At 40.3% G+C, this 18,579-nt stretch overlaps 1 protein-coding gene across 1 annotated transcript in view; it reads left to right on the forward strand.

The window, feature by feature from the left end:
* Positions 1-18,579, forward strand: part of peak1 (pseudopodium-enriched atypical kinase 1) — a 164,900-nt gene that overhangs the window by 82,447 nt on the left and 63,874 nt on the right. The window contains exon 3 of the mRNA XM_034686370.1: positions 5,058-5,134. The gene's annotated coding sequence lies outside the window, so the exon portion shown is untranslated. The remainder of the gene's footprint in view (positions 1-5,057; positions 5,135-18,579) is intronic.

Genomic DNA, 18,579 nt, shown 5'->3' on the forward strand with positions numbered 1-18,579 from the left:
TGACCTTTATATTGAATATTGAGTAAAAGCTTTAAAGAGGCCTGCTGGCCGACCCTTAAGCAGTTAAACCTGGTACTTATCACACACATTATTATCTGGGTACTTAACCAGTACCTCAGGCCCTCTAAAAGAAGTTTCACAATTCATTTTCAACTTCATAATACTTGATGGAATTCATTATTTTAAAAACTATTTTAGCTAATTTGCACTCCTAAATAGTGTTTATTGCACTCCTTATCCTTATTGCAATATTTTACAATTTATTTACACACTACATATTTTCTTATACTGTTTGTGTATTTATGTATATATTTATTTATTTATTTTATTTATTCAATCATTCATTTATTCATTCATTCATTCATTTATTTATTTTTTATTGATTCATTAATTTAAATATATTTTTATTTATTCATTCATCTACTCATTGGTTTATTAACTCTTTATTATTTTTTTTAAAGAGACAGTACATACTCATGAACATTTCATGATATATAGCATCCATTTAAATATGCTAGATTTAGCCTTAAGGCTAATTTTCATCTGTAGGCTCAAAGCCTGCCTCTTTTCCTCAGACTAAGTTTGGTTGAGCTCAGCATTTCCAATATGGCTACCGCTGACGATTGGCTTCAAAACAGCGTTCAGGAACAGATGGGTGACGTCACGGATACTACCTCCAGTGTGCAACACACAACTCTGTCTTAAAGAGACAGTAACTCGAAACCTCTATCAAAAAATGAACTAAAATAACCCATAAAACAACCAAATGATTTTCCATGCTTTACAATTACAATTTCTCATTAACGCCTAATGTTAAATAAATCAATAAACAGTCATTCATAATCAGTTACACAACTTTGCCTCACACACTCTGTGATTCTTGACTGAGGAAGAGGCAGACAAATAGAACAAGGGAATCATGTGATACAAATAGACTCAAATTAATGATGCCATCATAGGTCTGTGTATTCTAAACAAACCCCAGCTTGTCACTGTTATTTTGACTGCTGGTTGGAGTTATTGTACTCTGTCCTCTATAGCAGAGGTAGCTGGTGAAACAAACTGACCCAAGTGAAGTAGTTCTAATGTTGCCTTTCTTTCTCTCCTAAGCTAGTAGAGAAAAGTTAGATGTGTAGTTGCCCCAAGCTGAACTCTACTGTATCAAAAGGGCTGAATTCCAAATCTCAGCAATTAAGTTGATGAGAGAAATCAGAATAGAAAGAGTGGACAGAGCAAAAAATAGCACATGCAGCTTGTGCCTGAGAGCTGCCAGAAACGTTCATTAGATGCCATCAAAGCTGTGGGGGCTGGATGATAATGCACTGCATAGAAATGAAGGTTACATAAGAGACCGAGGGGATCATCACATTAATTTGTTCTATTGTAATACAGTGTAATTGTGTCACACTGCTGCTCAAACAATCGTTTGTGTGTTTCACAGAGTGAGTCCACCAGAAACCTGCATACTTCTGAAGCTTTGAATCTTTACGCCATTGTTCGTGTGCACATGCACAGAAACACAATCGTGAAAAAAAAATCAGATTATCAGGAGAAAACTTTCAAGGATTTTCTCTCCCAATTCCCATTTCAACAAATCCTTTCTTTCCACTCAGAAACAATAAATAGGCCCATAAAAAAAAACCAAGGCTCCTGAGATGACTGTGGCTATTTTTATCCCACAACTAGATGCTTTGTGCAAAGATAAATTAAAGCAGAACCATCTTTAAGATTCAATCCCTCCATGGGGGGATGGTTTTGCGTCACTTTCCTACATTGTCTTTGCTTGAAATGTCACTATTTTGTCCTCATTTGAAACACCTGATCATATGGAGCAAGTGGACAGTGGAATAGACGACTTGGCAGAGCAATTCCAATGTACTGACAGAATATATGGCCTCCCTACACAGTTGGCATTAAAGCCACCAGCTGGATTAGGAGAGCTGCTGGTGGTGAGGTTATTTTCAGCACGCAGGATACCAGAAGAAGATAGATGTTTGCATGCTGCTCAGTAGGGCATAGTGTTTATATTTAAGAATGTTAAACACGACACATGGTTGCCAGAGAATTATGCCTTTGGAAAGAACAGCGAGGGCTTTATTTTTGTGTTGGTGGAATAACCAGCAGCAATGCTCTGACCTTACTAATTTTTGCTTTGCCTTTATTTAATTTGGAGATTCTTTGAAGGAAGAAAGCACACAACAAGTGTTTTGGCATCTTGGTCAAAAATAGAAACTGTTCCACAGACAGTCCACTTAATGAAACTGTATGCAGATGACTCAAAGCTGCTACAAAGTAATCCCTCACAACTCTACACACATCAGAACACTCGACCATGGCTCAGTGGTGTGCCTGTTGCCTGGCATTGGATTATTGGAGATCATTAATCCTGTGTGTTATGGCTCCTTTTTCTTATGTGATATGTACAGTGTTGCTGAGCTGATGTGATTGGGACTGCTTCATCAAATTACAGTTCTATAAATAGCTTCCATCATCTGTGCACTAATACACAATTTACATATCCTCACCAGCTGTCTGGCTGCAGATTTGAAGGGCTATGTGCTGTCTAGGGCTTGGTCAAATATTAATATGGCAATATCGTCATCCTTATTGGCTGGTGCTAATAATAGATGTTTTATGACTGACTTCAATTTTCCAATTATCAAAGAATGTCTCATTATTTTTACTGGGAAACTGTTTCGTATTGTAACGTGAGGTAAAGTAACATAACGTAAAGCAACAGAAAAGAAAGTAACGTGACGTAAAGAAACGTAACATAAAGCAAATTTAAGTATCGTGACGTAAAGTATCGTGACGTAAAGTAGCAAGACGTAAAGTAGCAAGACGTAAAGTATCAAGACGTAAAGTAGCAAGACGTACAGTAACATGACGTACAGTAACGTGACGTACAGTACAGTAACGAGACATAAAGTAACGTGGTGTAAAGTAACGTGACGTAAAGTAACGTGTCGTAAAGAAACGTGACGTAAAGAAACGTGACGTAAAGTAACGTGACGTAAAGTAACGTGACGTAAAGTAACGTGACGTAAAGTAACGTGATGTTAAGTAGCGCAACGTTAAGTAGCGCGACGTTAGGAAGCGTGACGTTAGGAAGCGTGACGTTAAGTAGCATGACGTTAAGTAGCGTGACGTTAAGTAGCGTGGTGTAAAGTAATCCGACGTAAAGTAATCCGACGTTAAGTAGCGTGACCTTAAGTAACGTGACGTTAAGTAGCGTGACGTTAAGTAACGTGACGTAAAGTAGCGTGGCGTAAAGTGATCCAACGTAAAGTAGCGTGACGCAAAGTAACGTGACGTAAAGTAACGTGACGTAAAGTAACGTGACGTAAAGTAACGTGATGTACAGTAATCCGACGTAAAATAATGTGACGTTAAGTAGCATGACGTTAAGTAACGTGACGTTAAGTAGCATGACGTTAAGTAGCATGACGTTAAGTAGCATGACGTTAAGTACCATGACGTTAAGTAGCGTGACGTTAAGTAGCGTGACGTTAAGAAGCGTGACGTTAAGTAGCGTGACGTTAAGTAGCTTGACGTTAAGTAGCTTGACGTTAAGTAGCGTGACGATAAGTAGCGTGACGTTAAGTAGCGTGATGTTAAGTAGCGTGACGTAAAGTAATCCGACGTAAAGTAACGTGACGCAAAGTAACGTGACGTAAAGTAACGTCACGCTACTTAACGTGACGTAAAGTAACGTGTTCTACAGTAATCCGACGTAAAATAATGTGACGTTAAGTAGCGTGACGTTAAGTAACGTGACGTTAAGTAGCATGATGTTGAGTAGCATGATGTTAAGTAGCGTGACGTTAAGTAGCGTGACTTTAAGTAGCGTGACGTTAAGTAGCGTGACGTAAAGTAATCCGACATTAAGTAGCGTGATGTAAAGTAGCGTGACATGAAGTATGGTATTTGACTGGATCATGTATTGTATATTGGATCATGTATTGTATATTGTATATTGTATGGTAACCTATCGTAACGTACATTGTATATAGTGTTCTATAGTATTGTATATATCGTAAAATGCCATCGTAATATATCGTATATAATCTGATGAACTGATGTCAATATACTTAACGGTGATGTGTACAGTTCCTTCAATATGATGGCTGGCTTAGAGTATATAGTTTACCAAACCCTCTCGCTTTAACCATGCCTTTACCCCTTGTTGTGGTGCACATATATGAACTTAGGACAGAGGCATGTTTGGAGACAGCATCACTGTTCATGAGCTCAAGCTGTGCTTTGTTTTTGTGTTGATGTTTGGCTTATGTAATTAAAATAGGGCAATAAGAGTCTGGACCCCCTGACAGGGTTAGCAGAAGATCTCTTTGAGATGCCCTGTGTTGTGTTTTTGGTTCTGATGCAACAGAAATGTTCCCACACTGAAGATGAAGTTCCCTCGGTGCTAAATGTACCACTAAATCAGATTTTTGTTTAATGATGCTGCTTCTCTGGAGCTGCTCACTGGACTGTTTTTCCATCATTCCAGGCAAATGTACTTGCAGTCTTTCACTTTGTAGAACAAGACTTAGAGATAATGTAGATTTTGCTTCGTGTGCTTACATTTCTATTTGCAGCACACTCATTTAAGGAACAATCAAAGACATTGTGTGTAAAACTGGTAAAAACATGGATAAATAAATAATTGATAGTGTTTAATAGTAGTCATTTGTCCAGCTGAGGATCTTTGAAGAACCAGTCCTCAGGCCAGTAAAAGATTAGCCAGGTCCAGACTTCATATAGTGCCAGTCTGTGTTTCTGAGATGAATTCTCCCTGGTTCTTAATGTACCAATAAATCTCATAAGTGTTCTGTAAAGTCACGCCAGAACAATGACTTGCTCTGAAAATCAGCCATGATGTTAAGAGATCTGCCCAAGGCTAACTCACAAAATGTGTTCTCCTCTTCTCTCCCTCCCTCCCTCCCTCCCTCCCTCCCTCTCTGCTTTACTTTCTCTCTTTTCATTTTCCTGCAAACTTTCTTGCATTCTCTTGAACTTTCTCTCTTTTTCTTTCTTTTGCCTTTCTCTGTCTTCAGGTCCCGGGGGTAGATGCTATGTACTTCACAAAGAGGGACTCCATGGCTGCTAGTGCTGTTGCTTGATTCAACCCACAGTAAGTTCCCTCCTGTTTAATGTGTGGGCTGGTCTGTTTGTCCATCTGTGTTCCTCGTGTGTCCTCATTGGCTCTGTTTAGTCGGATTGTAAAGTATGTCAACTTGTATAAATGTCACACTAAATCCCTGCAGTAGCGTTTTCTCTGTGACTTTATTTCTGGAAGTCTTTTGAACGGTGAAGGTTTTTTTTTATTTCTTTTCCTTTTGACTCTGAATGTTGATGACAAGAAGAGACTCCACATGGACCACAGTCGTGCTGTGATTACTCCCTCGTGTCGTGTTCATTATTCTGCTGATTCCACTTTACACAGCTCTTGCACAATCTGGCATTATATGGCATTAGTGGCTTTCTCTAAACCATTGACTGCATGAAGCCAGTTTACTAAAACCCAATGACTTACAAGCTGTGATATTGAAAACAACCATATACTTTATAAGTTTTATAAGGAGTGGTATTTTATTTTGAGACAACAATCTGAATATCTAGATGAGCAGATGAAATGAATTACAGATGAAGCTTGTGTTGCAGATATGAAACCTTCATATCCTGTGTGAGTATTGCTCTGTTATGCCAGATTGTCTTGTTTTAGTTTGGATGAATGCACAGTGAAGTTTGGAGGTGTCTCTCCTAAAGTTAATATCAAACTATGATGCATCCCTAAAGGCTGATTTATACTTCTGCGTCGCCCTTATGCAGCAAGGGGTGAATAGAGAGGAGAAGATGAAATACACGGCCGATGTGCAGCCGATGAGCGATTTCCCAGAAGTTCTGTTTATGCGTGAAAATACAATGCCACCGAGTCGACCAATCACAGTGCATGCGGTCTGCGTTGATTCGACGTGTAATTAAATACATGGAGGAGGTGCGCGTCAGCTACGTGCGTAGGCTTCTGCATAGGTATGGGAGCTACGGGGACCTTAGGTGTAGGCTTAATGTTACATAATGCGCTCTGTGTGTAGATGTTTGATCTGATGTTGGTATCGGGTCACATACTGACACGAAGCTAGATCAGGTATCGGTTTAAAACAGGTCTAGGCTATTGTGTGTTTACAGCAGCTATGTGCGCTAGGGATGGGCATTTCAAGCCAAAATACTAATCTTATTTGAATAATCCCCCCCACCCCAGCACACACACTTGCCCCATTTGTGTGGCAGTCGGGTTAACCAGCAGCAGGATGAGGGGCTGCTAGTAGAGGTCTGTCTAGATCTTAATGTTGGTGTTTCTGTGGCACAGCAGCGTCACGTGTGTGTTTATATTTTAAAGCCATGCTCCGTCTCTGGAAATATGCGTGTAGAAGTGGGAGTGACAGCAACTGTTGCCAATGATTTCTTCTTCTTTTGCTATTTAATCAATCAATCAATCAATCAGACTTTATTTATAAAGCGCTTTTCATACAATGACATTGTAACACAAAGTGCTGTACAAGAAAAACAGCTTAAAATAGAATAAATTAAGATCCCAGCCCCAGCCCCGACCCCGAACCCACCCCATAATCCTAAGGCTAACAACACAATATGCAACAATAGTAATAAAAACACTAAAATAAATAAAATAAAAATAAATAAATAAATAAATAAAAATAAAAATAAAAATTTGCTGAACGAACTGAGGAAACGCTCTCATGTCATCTTAATGAGGAAACACTGGAGGTAAAATAAGATGTTAAAACTCAAAACAGGAAAGTAAAATCACCAAAGTAAAATACATTTCTAAGATAATAAAAGACTAAAATATTAAACCATTAAAAGAAAATCAGATGTGAGACTTAAAATAAATAAATAAGTAGAATAAAAGTGACTAAATTTGAAATAGATAATAAATAAATAAATAGATAAAACTGTTAAGAATAAAAATAAAACTTAGTTAAAAGCTAGACTAAAAAGGTAGGTCTTGAGTTTGCCTTTAAAAATATTTATGCTCTGGGCAGCCCTCAGATCCTCAGGCAGGGTGTTCCACAGACGTGGGCCGTAATAATAAAAAGCTGCCTCACCGTGGGTCTTAGTTTTTACTTTTGGTAACATTAAAAGTCCACTACCTGAAGACCTGAGGGCTCTCACTGGCTCATATGATAAAAGCAAATCTGATAAATAAGAAGGGCCAAGACCATTAAGAGATTTAAAAACCAATAAAATAATCTTAAAATCTATTCTAAAAGATACTGGAAGCCAATGCAGAGACTTTAAAATTGGTGTGATGTGGGCTCTCTTTCTGGTCTTCGTCAGCATTCTAGCTGCCGAGTTCTGGAGCAGCTGAAGCTGAGAGATGTTCTTTTTGGGGAGACCAGAAAGAAGAGCATTACAATAATCAATTCTACAGGTTATAAAAGCATGAACTAGTGTCTCTGCATTGGCTTGAGAGAGAAACTGACGCACTTTGGAAATGTTTTTTAGGTGATAAAAAGCCTTTTTTGTTATTTCTCTAATGTGTGGCTCAAAACTGAGGTGTGAGTCAAAGATCACACCCAGGTTCTTTACCTGCTCACATGGTTTTAGAGCCAGTGCTTGGAGTTTGGTGTTCAGTTTCTCTCTCTGAGGTCCAGTACCAATGACTAAAACCTGAGTTTTGTCCTGGTTGAGCTGTAAAAAGTTCTCTGCCATCCATGACTTAATATCTAAAATACAGTTAAAAAGTGTGTCAATTGTTCCTGGGTCATCAGGAGACACGGCGATATAGAGCTGTGTATCATCTGCATAGCTATGAAAGTTGATGCCGTGCCTCCTGATGACATTTCCGAGGGGTAACATATAAAAATTAAAAAGAGTTGGGCCTAAAATTGAACCCTGGGGAACCCCACAATTAATTTTGTAACTTTTTGATCTGTGTTCACCCATGCTGACATAAAATTCTCTGTTAGTGAGATAGGATTCAAACCAGTTAAAAACAGTGCCAGAGATGCCAATAAAATTGTGAAGTCTGTTTAAAAGAATTGTGTGGTCAACAGTGTCAAAGGCTGCACTCAGGTCAAGCAGCACAAGAACCGAGGGCATCCTTTGATCCATGTTGGACCTCAGATCACTTAAAACTTTGACCAGTGCAGTCTCAGTGCTGTGATTTGTGCGAAAACCTGATTGGTAGATTTCACCGATGTTAAAAGAGTTCATAAAATCATTTAGCTGATTAAAAACAAGCTTTTCTAAAATCTTACTTAAAAATGGCAGATTAGAGACTGGCCTGTAATTATCAAGCATGGATGAATCCAGATTGTTTCTCTTCAGAAGAGGTTTAACCATGGCGGTCTTAAAAGCAGTGGGGAAAACACCCATCTGAAGAGAATAATTAAAAATGTTTAATAACTCAGGATAAAAATGGCTATAAACTGTTTTAAAAAAGGATGTTGGGATTGGATCTAAAAGACAGGTTGCTGGGCTAAGTTTGGAAATAACTTTGCCCAGCATGTCAGCATCAACCAGGACAAACTTCTCCAGTGTTTCCTCATTTAAAAACAAAGACTCTCGGGTTTTAACATTCCTTGGGTGGCTGTGAGAGAGATTTTGCCGGATGGACTCTATTTTACCTGTGAAGTGGACTGCAAAATCTTCACATGCTGCGTCTGAATATACACTGCACTGTTGATTAAAAGCAGGATTGATTAAACCGTCGATTGTTGAGAACAGGATTTTTGTGTTATTGCGGTTGTCATTTATCAGCTTTGAGAAATGATCTGACATATTTAATGCAGTTAGCATTCTTCTTCTTACTTAATGCGGTTAGCAAGCAGCTTTAAGATGCTCTATAGCTACCGTCTGGCAGGAATACCATATTATCAATCAATCAATCAATCTTTATTTGTATAGCGCCAAATCACAACAAACGTTATCTCAAGACACTTTTACAAACATAGGAGGTCTAGACCATACTCTATGTCAAATTATGAACATGAGACCCAACTTCAAGACAGGGTAAGACTCAGTCTGACCCCTCCTTAATCCATCATGAGCATTGCACATCGCAGTATTTAGCTAGTTACAGTGGTGAGGAAAAACTTCCTTTTAACAGGCAGAAACCTCAGGCAGAACCAGACTCATGTTAGACAGCCATCATGCCTCAACCGAGTTGGGTCTGGAAAGACAGATAGAGGGGAGTAAGAGAGAGAAGTGATAGTGATGAGACGAGTCGTAGAAGCTGTTGCAGCTGGAGTCCAGCATGTCCGGATCAGCTGGAGTCCAGATCGTCCGCAGCAGGAGGACGTCTACGGCAGCTCAGAGGAATCTACGAGACAATGGAGCTCAGGGACTCCAGAAAGGTCTATGGTTAGTAACTTTAATGGGACAGGCAGAGTTAAAGTAAGTGACGAGGGGGTTGGGGGTGAGCTAGGATCCCAGTGTGTCAGTGTGCCAGTTCCCCCAGCAGTCTAGGCCTATAGCAGCATGACAAAAGCTGGTCCAAGCCTGATCCAGCTCTAACTATAAGCTTTGTCAAAAAGGAAAGTTTTAAGCCTACTCTTAAAAGTGGAGAGTGTGTCTGCCTCCCGGACCCTGACTGGTAGATGATTCCAAAGGAGAGGGGCTTGATAACTGAAGGTTCTACCTCCCATACTACTTTTAGAGATTTTAGGTACAACTAGCAAGCCTGCATGTTGGGAGCGTAGAGTTCTAGAGGGGTAATAGGGCACTATGAGCTCTTTAAGATACGAGGGTGCCTGATTTTTAAGGGCTTTGTAGGTTAAAAGAAGGATTTTAAATTCTATTCTACATTTTAATGGGAGCCAGTGTAGAGAAGCTAGCACTGGAGAAATGTGCTCCCTCTTCCTAGTTTTAGTCAATACTCGAGCTGCGGCGTTATATTACAACCAGGCACCGGTAAAAATGATGAAAAATTGTACTTTTAAAGTGAGAAAATGTTCGAAGTAACTCGATTTTTACTAAGTGAAGGAATATTTGAATATTAGAAAATCATCACCCATCCCTAATGTGCGCCAACATACTCATCAGCTTGTCAGTAGGTCTGTGCAGTCTGCTAGGCAGAGAGCTAATGTAGGATGGAGTGAGATAACTACAGAGAGTCAGCAGTTTGAAAGTATTTCATGATGTTACACCAACGACTCCAACAGCCATTGATGGAGTCGACCATAAGTAGAATAGAAATAGTGTATCATTAGTATTTAACTGTCTTTGGGTTCTTGTTTGCTCTTAACAAACATCTGGCAGAAACAGCTCAGCTAAATGCTGCACTGCAATTATCAGCAAGTCCCTTACTCTGTCAGCTTGCTTTTATGTACAGAGCTGGTACAGTTGCTTCCTCCCAGCCTGCTACAGACGAGTTTAATGATAGAAGTTTTTGCAGACAAAAATGCAGTTTTAAATCCTCAGTCTTGTTTGGTTGAATGCTCAATGTTCATCCAGACTTCCTTTAACTTGTCTTAAAGATTCTGTTAAAGACGTATCTTTGCTAACACTGTCAAGCACTCATTGTTTTGCTAATGATCTCTGTTTCTGTATGCCTCAGTGCCAGCTGGGTAAAAAGCAGCCATCTGCTTGGTTGTGTCTCAGCAGGTTTGGGTCCTGCTCTGTTTGCATCAGCTCCGTCTCCACAGCTCCCACCACAGATGTTACTGTGTGTGTGTGTGTGTGTGTCATGACAATACATTACTTGAAGTGGTGTACTTGACCTTTAACACAAGATCATCAGGTAACTATCTCCTCTTTAGTTTAGTCTAGATTACTTGATGCTGCATCAAGACTTTGAAGATATCCACACGCTGCAGCTGAACTTTAAGGAATAAAACTCAAAGACTAAATGAGAGACTTCATATAGAAGGATGTATAATGTTGAGATGTGAAGTGCCCCAAGGGAAAGAGAGTCTTAACTAGTGACAACAAACTTCTACTTCTTCAAGTTTGGTCTCTTTTTTCAGAAAAACTGAGGGATTCTACTAAAAACTGCAACCTCTCATAAATATTGAGGAGAAAACTTGAATGTTGATGATTCTAGAAACTCCTTGAAGTGCCAGATGAGTGTGTGTGTGTGTGTCCGTCCACTGCAATATTCAAGCTGAAATAACATTTTCCGTCTTTCCACCATGTCAAAAAAAAGATTACATGTAGTAAGCAGCAAACAGTTGCTGGCAGCAAAACTCCCCCTCATAACCGCAACGTGTGTAAGTCTTATTTCTGAAATGCTTCTCTTTTAATGAGACCCGTCAGGCTCCATTTCACACACATGCACCCGCTCCGACGGCGTTTGAGGGACCGAGGAGGATGAAAATGCTCGTTCAGGCAGAAGGCAGAGGTGCTTTCAAAAGCATACATGGACTCTCTGTCTCATAGCTTTTGACCAAGCGGCAAACTCCGGTCTCAAACGATGAAGCCAATGCGGAAGTGCAAAAAACTGCAATACATCGAAAATCCGCTTGAGGCTGGCTGCAGAAACACCGGAAACCACATAGATATGAATGGGAAAAAGACGATCTTTGCAGCATTAATAAACATGTTTACAGCCTGGTTCAAAAAACGTCTTGGCCCTACAACGCTAATCTCTCTAATGGCATACACTGTACGGGGGGTGAATTTTTTTCTAACGTGACGGTTAAGAAGATATTAAGATTATGAGTTTTGCCCAAATAAGGACATGACTGACGTGACTCCCGGTCGGGAACACACAGCCATTGGCTAAGAGACTCACACTACGTCACACTCTGCCTAGTTGAGTTCCGCATTACCAATATGGCTGCCGCCGTCGATTTGCTTCAAAACAGCTCTCAGGAACAGATGGGTGACGTCACGGATACTACGTCCATATTTTTTACAGTCTATGCTTTTGACCCACAGGCGACCGCTGGCCACGCTCCCTCAGTGCATTCACCAGGAAGCGTTTGTGGTGTGGGATGGCATTAGCGCTCCTCAACTGCCTCTGCATTCTCGGGCATCCATTCGTTTCTGCTGCTGCTGGTGGTTTGTGTTGCATTTGGCAGTGAAGAGCAGGGAGGTGTTGTATTCGATGTAATTGGATGATGTGGCATCGTTTTCCCGGCTCTCGGTGCCAGCAGTCGTTTTTTGGCCCACACTGCTCATCACCTTCCTCAAAGCAACAAATAAAAGCTGGAGCAAAGATGCCTGACCAGAACCAGCAGATAGAAAGAACTGCACACACAGCAGCCCGGACAGTGTTTGGTTTTTCTCTTGATTGCTAGTTCAACATTTTCACACTCTTTCCTACTTTATTTTATCATTTCCTTATTGGTACGTTCATTTTATGGGCCTTTGTTATCATGAAGGACTGTGATGCTCCTGGTCAACAGTTCCACTTTAACCCTAACCACAGAGAACACAGAGTCCAGATGACATCGCCGTCTCTCTCCTCTGCTATCAGTCCATCTGCAACAGACATAAACATCATATCTGCATCTTTCTAAACAATTCAGTTCTTTCACTCTGGTATTATCTGATCATGCTACACACACACAGTTTGATACACACATACATGCACAAACATGCTATGGACATGCACTAATGGAGAGATGTCAGAGTGAGGAGGCTGCCATCAACAAGTGCTTGCTGGGCCCAGGCAAACAATCCAGCACCTCTCCAGCCACCAGTCCAGTTGCCAAACTTTGTCCATATTTGAACCAGCAACCCTCCAGTTCCTAAACCAAGTCCCTCTAGACTGAGCTACTGCTGCCTCTGCGACTTTCTTTCCAAAGTTGCTGATCCCTGATAAGTAAAAAACCTTGATCTGCTCTGGTCATAATTGAGATCAGGATCTGGAAGAAAGTAATTTCCTATTTATCACTCTCTCTCTCTCTCTCTGTATCTCTATGTCAATCGACCACCACTGCACTCTCTCACTCTCTCTCCTGTATGATGTGTGTTTTTCACAGGCTTTGGTGTTTTTCAATACTATCTAAAAATAACTGAGATTGTGTCGTTTTTACTCACTCACACTTCAGTTGTAGCAGTAATCTGGTTGTATTAGCTGCACAAATCGTCTTGTTGCTGAATCAGGAGATAACTCATGTAATTTGATCATAAATATTTGGACTGAAGCAGGCCCAGTTAAAACCCAGTATCAGGAAACTCAACTCATTTTTATTTATATAGCACCTTTCATACATTCAAGCATGCAGCCCAGAGTGCTTCACAAAAAAACAGAGACACAGAAAACAAGAGCAATAGGTCAAATGATACAAGGCTCAAACAGGATAGAGGAAAATAATGTTAAATAAATAAAATTAAAATCATTACAATAAAATTATAAAAAAACAAACAGATAAATATAGGATAAATAAAATAAATCATGACAATAAAATCAATGAAAAATCAGATAAATGTAAGAAAAATAGAACTAAATCATTAAAATAAAATAATTTAAAATCAGATGAATAAAATATTGAAATTAAAATCAATAAAAAATCAGATAAATATCAGAAAAATATAACTAAATCATTAAAATAAAATAAGTTAAAATCAGATCAATAAAATATTGAAAATAAAATCAATAAAAAATCAGATAAATATCAGAAAAATAAAATAAAATATACATAAAATAACACAAAAGAAGATGGAATAAGATACCAAATAAAAATCATGTTAAAAATCAAAAGGACATTTTACCTGAACTAAAGACATGACTTTGGAATTTTTAATGACATTGGTTTCTAACACTTTGTAGATGCTTCCTTGTGTATTCATCAGACATTTAGAGTTATATGGTTCTCAACTTTTGAAGTTTGTATTAAAATTAAAACTCACACTCATTAGAGAATAAATGCTTTGATTATTTCTTCTACCATCCCACATTTTCTCTCCATCAAAGTCTGTCACATTTTGGAATAAAATCCAAGATTTCACAAAACACAAAAAGACAGCTGTGAATGTTTTTCAAACTGGAGCCAGATTTTTGGATTAGCAAAGCCTTTCTCTGCAGAGCAGTGATAGCAGGCAGAGACACAGACAAAGCCACAGTTAAATCATTAGTGAAAGAAGCCTGTCCTCTCGTTACTGTCGGCTGAATACAGCCCAACACCACCATGAGAAAAGGGTCTTTGCAAACCATGTTGTTTGTATCAGCGGTAATGGGGAACGATTATCAGATCTTTCCTCGTTTTCTCGTATCTTCACTCCAGCATTGAGGCAGACACAGGCGGTTGTTTTGACAAGAAAGTAGGACGAGTTTCTCCAGCAGCTTTAGTTTTGTCTTGGGGCGGTTTCTGTCTCTTGTAGCTGCCTATATATATTGGGCCTATATAGAGTTTGTCATGCCTGTACTCTAGGAAGACTCATTAAGGCGCAGATATGCTGCCATTGAAAGTAGAAGAGGCAAGAGTGATCGTTTTTTTGATCATTTTTAGACTGCAGAATAATGTCTCATTTACATCTTTACCTGCCTATGAGTCTGTCATATCTTAAGATAAGTCTTTACCATTGTTACGACAGCTTTATTTTATTTCATTCAAATTATAAATGTCATTTTTTTAACTCTAAACTGAACAGCTGAACTCTCCATATTCATTAGTGACCTGCCCCTGGCTTACCACTGTGTCACTCTCCCACCAGAGCACGAAGCGAAGCGTGTGACAGAGTGAAACTGAGAGAGTGAGAGTGTATCAGCATATGTGAGTGTGTGAAAAGAGATAGTGTTCAAGTGTCAGTGTGGCAGAGCGGGTGAGAGACGGGAGACGAGGGAAACGTGCAAGATAGTGAAAAACAAATCTCACCATGACATGCTTGTTATTTATAGCCCGCAGTCGGATTGTGCATTAAAATAGAAGCCGCTGCAGAGTCGCAGATGTGTGCGAGTGATTCAAGATTTCAGTGCGCAGGATGGTTTATTTACTGTAGTTGAAGTGTGTGCATGTTTCCTCCTTTCCCATGACCGTCACATTAAGACAGCAGAGATTGAACACGTTGATTTTGCCTTCCAAGGCGAGTGTTGCTAACTCTTGAATACTTTTGCAGCCGTGTACCTCCTGAGAAGCACAAATGTTTTTGTGGAGTAGAGTACAGCGCTGCACCCAATTAACTGGATAACAACCTTTTATCACAAGGGCACTTAATGAGATGTGCTGGCTTTATGCAGCTGTTGACTAATTCTTCCTGCATGAGAAACAAAAAGCTGTACCATCAGCATTATGAAATATTCCTCCTGTTACTGAGGGTGTTTTAGGCTCTGTTATAGCTCTGTCTGCTGCTATCACAAACCAGTTTACTAATTTGCACCTGTCATTCAGTGTTGAAACTTGCTGTGTGCAAAGGTGAAGTAATGAAAGAAACATCTGCAGTCTTTAAAATTGGGTTTGTTGTTTCACAGTCTCTAGCGCACAGCTAGAGCTGGGCGATATTGAAAAACATGTTATCATGATAACATTTTTCATATCAAATCATTATTTCATATAATTTATAGGCAGATTCTTTTCTCCTGAGTGAAAGTTAAAGAAACCAGACAGTTTGTTAGTTTGTATCTGGGATTACGTACCCTAGTAAAAAGCCAAAATATCTTAATTAATGAAGTTTAGTGGCCTTGGTTTTTTTAAAGTTGTGTTTTTGGGCATTTTCGCCTTAAATGCACAGGACAGCCGAAGAGAGACAGTAAATGTGGGGAGTAGAGAATGGGGGAGGACATGCAGTAAATGGTCCAGGCTGGAATCACACCTGCGAACTCTGCAACGAGGGCTATAGCCTCTGTATATGAGGCACGCACTTAGACCGCTAGGCCAATGGCGCCCCTTAGTGGCCTTTCTTGTGGAGCATGTTTTCACTCTGCCTGGAGCTGGTAGGTTTTTGTGTTTTCTTGTGTGTCGCTGTCGCTAGTTTCAACTGTGTTTACATTCCGCTCAAACGTCTTTAAGCCCCGCCTACCTCTCACCCAAGCGGCAACCTCCGGTCTAAAAATATGAGTCAATGCAGAAGTGTTAAAAGCTGCAGTTCATCGAGGATCCGCTTGAGGCTGGCTCCGGAAGTACCGGAAGTCACATACACATGAATGGGGAAAAGACGATCTTTGCAGCAGAAATAAACATGTTTACAGCCTGGTACAAAAGATGAGTGTAGTCTGAATAGCTAATTTCTCGATGTCCTCTCACTGTGAGGGGGGTGAATTTTTTTCTAATTCGGTAATTTAGAAGATATTGAGATTACTAGTCTTCCAATGAGAGGCACAGCTGCCTGCAGGAACACTGCAGCTGTTGGCTAGGAGGCTCAAAGCCCGCCTCTTTACGTCACACTGGCTCGACAGAAGCAATATGGCTGCCGCAGCCGATTGGTCTCAAAACAGCTCTTCAGAAACAGATGGGTGACGTCACGGATCCTACGTCCATATTTTTTACAGTCTATGCTCTCACCTGGTGACATGATTGGCTGTTCATCTCCTTCTGTTTAATCTTGGGTGGGAACTAGCATTTAAGACACACTAGCACCCCTTCGCTTTCCAGTGGTTGGGGGGTGTAATTACAGGTTAAAATATATAATTGTTTTATCGTACATTTGTTATAGATATATTGTAAACAATTTAGGGATGCACGGAAAATTCGTCCACCGAAAATTCACAAGGAGTGCAATGTTACAACTGTCCCTGGTCTCCCTACTAATGATTGGCATAATAATTTCTTTTGGTGTTTCAGTTTTTTCGGTTTTATGGCCTTAGTGTCCTCATTTTCGGTTTCGGTTTCGGCCAAGAATTTTCATTTCGGTGCATCCCTAAAAAAATTATATCATGATAATAATCATTATTGTTTTATCGCCCAGCCCTACGCACAGCTGTGGATAGTTGTGTTTTATTGGGTTAAAATTGTGATTATTATTGAATCATTGTGTCAGGGTTATTAAAAACATCATGCATAACTTAGAATTTCACCCCCTGCAGTTCCCCAAAGTCCCCCAGCGTGTTCCCCTGTTTGAGAAACACTGCGTTATGAAACATTCCTCTATAAGAGACACGTGTGACCGTGCAGGACGAGCAGAAACAGCCTGTGGGTTTCACTCTGCAGACTCCTGATCTGTCTCACCAACCTCCTCCTGACTGTTTTCTTTGTGGTTTATGCTAAAGCCCTCTTTTTGTGCTCTCTATAGTTACACCACCACAGGGGATTTCTGGAGTCTAACTGGTGTAACTAAAGGGAAAACATCTACCATAACATGGAGTTTGAACATGACTTTGGACAGTTGAGATGTTTTTCCTGCGTTCAAACGGCTCTCTGAAAGCAAAAACAATACAGAGCCCGGTCTCTAATCTGTGCCTATATCATGTTACATGTTCTCTTTTACCTGCTCTGGTGACGAGGACTTTGTGAACACTGAGGCAGTACATGTGATTCTCCTGGAATACAAGGAACTCTTTGTGTCTGCTCTGAATGAATGTGATCAGGTGGAAGTTATGCACATATCAATCAATCAATAGATCTTTATTTGTATAGAACCAAATCACAGCAAACGTTCTCTCAAGACACTTTTACAAACAGAGCAGGTCTAGACCGGACTCTATGTTATTAACAGAGATTATTAACAGAGACCAAACTTCAAGACAGGATAACACTCAGTCTGATCTCATCTTAATCCACCATGAGCATTGCACATTGCAGTATTTAGCTAGTTACAGCGGCGAGGAAAAACTTCCTTTTAACAGGCAGAAACCTCGAGCAGGACCAGACTCATGTTAGACAGCTATCTGCCTTGACCGAGTTGGGTCTGGAAAGATGAATAGAGGACATGAAAAGAGAGAGAGAGAGGGAGATGATAATGATGAGACGAGTAGTACTAGCTGTTGCTGTATCAGCTGGAGTCTAGAACGTCCACAGCAGGAGGATGACTACGGCAGCTCAGTGGAACCTACGAGACAAGGGCGCTCAAGGAATCCAGAAAGGTCTATGGTTAGTAACTTTCAATGGGACAGGGAGAGTTAAAGTATGGGGTGGTTGGGGGGAAGGGGGTGAGATAAGATCCCATCAGGACATATGAATGTCTGAGCTGTCAGGTAGCTCTATCACTATTCTTCTTCTGTCTAATGTTCGGTAGCTAACTTCACTCTGAGTGGATATCACAGGTCCCAGATGGCAGATATTCATAGTCAGAATGCAAGGCTGTATCTCTAAGGAGGAGTGTGTATCTGTCCAAAAGTGTGTGTGTGTGTGTTTGTGTTTTTGCACGCTCACACATCTGGTTGTGTCTGCTGTGCCACTCTGCTGGTGTTTGTCGTAAAGCCAGCAGGCCGGTCTCCCCTGAGACCTGCTCTGGCTCTTTCCCAGACCGGACTGCAGCGGCTCTCTCAGAGTTTGCACAATACCCAACTCAACACTGGAATGTTGTTTTTTTCTCTCTTCACTTTTTTTTCTTTCTCTCCCTCACTCACTGACTCTGTTTCCTGGGTTTCCTGCCGTGCACTGTCTTTACCTTTCTCTCTTGAATACCTGAGTATGCTCCTTCTCACCCCACTTGACCCGGCTGGTGCTTTGAGCCTTCTTCCACCCGTGAAGTCTGTGTGTAATTATGCATTAATTCAATTTTCAGCCCATC

This window comes from Notolabrus celidotus, chromosome 6 (genome assembly GCF_009762535.1).
Source record: "Notolabrus celidotus isolate fNotCel1 chromosome 6, fNotCel1.pri, whole genome shotgun sequence".
NCBI lineage: Eukaryota > Metazoa > Chordata > Actinopteri > Labriformes > Labridae > Notolabrus > Notolabrus celidotus.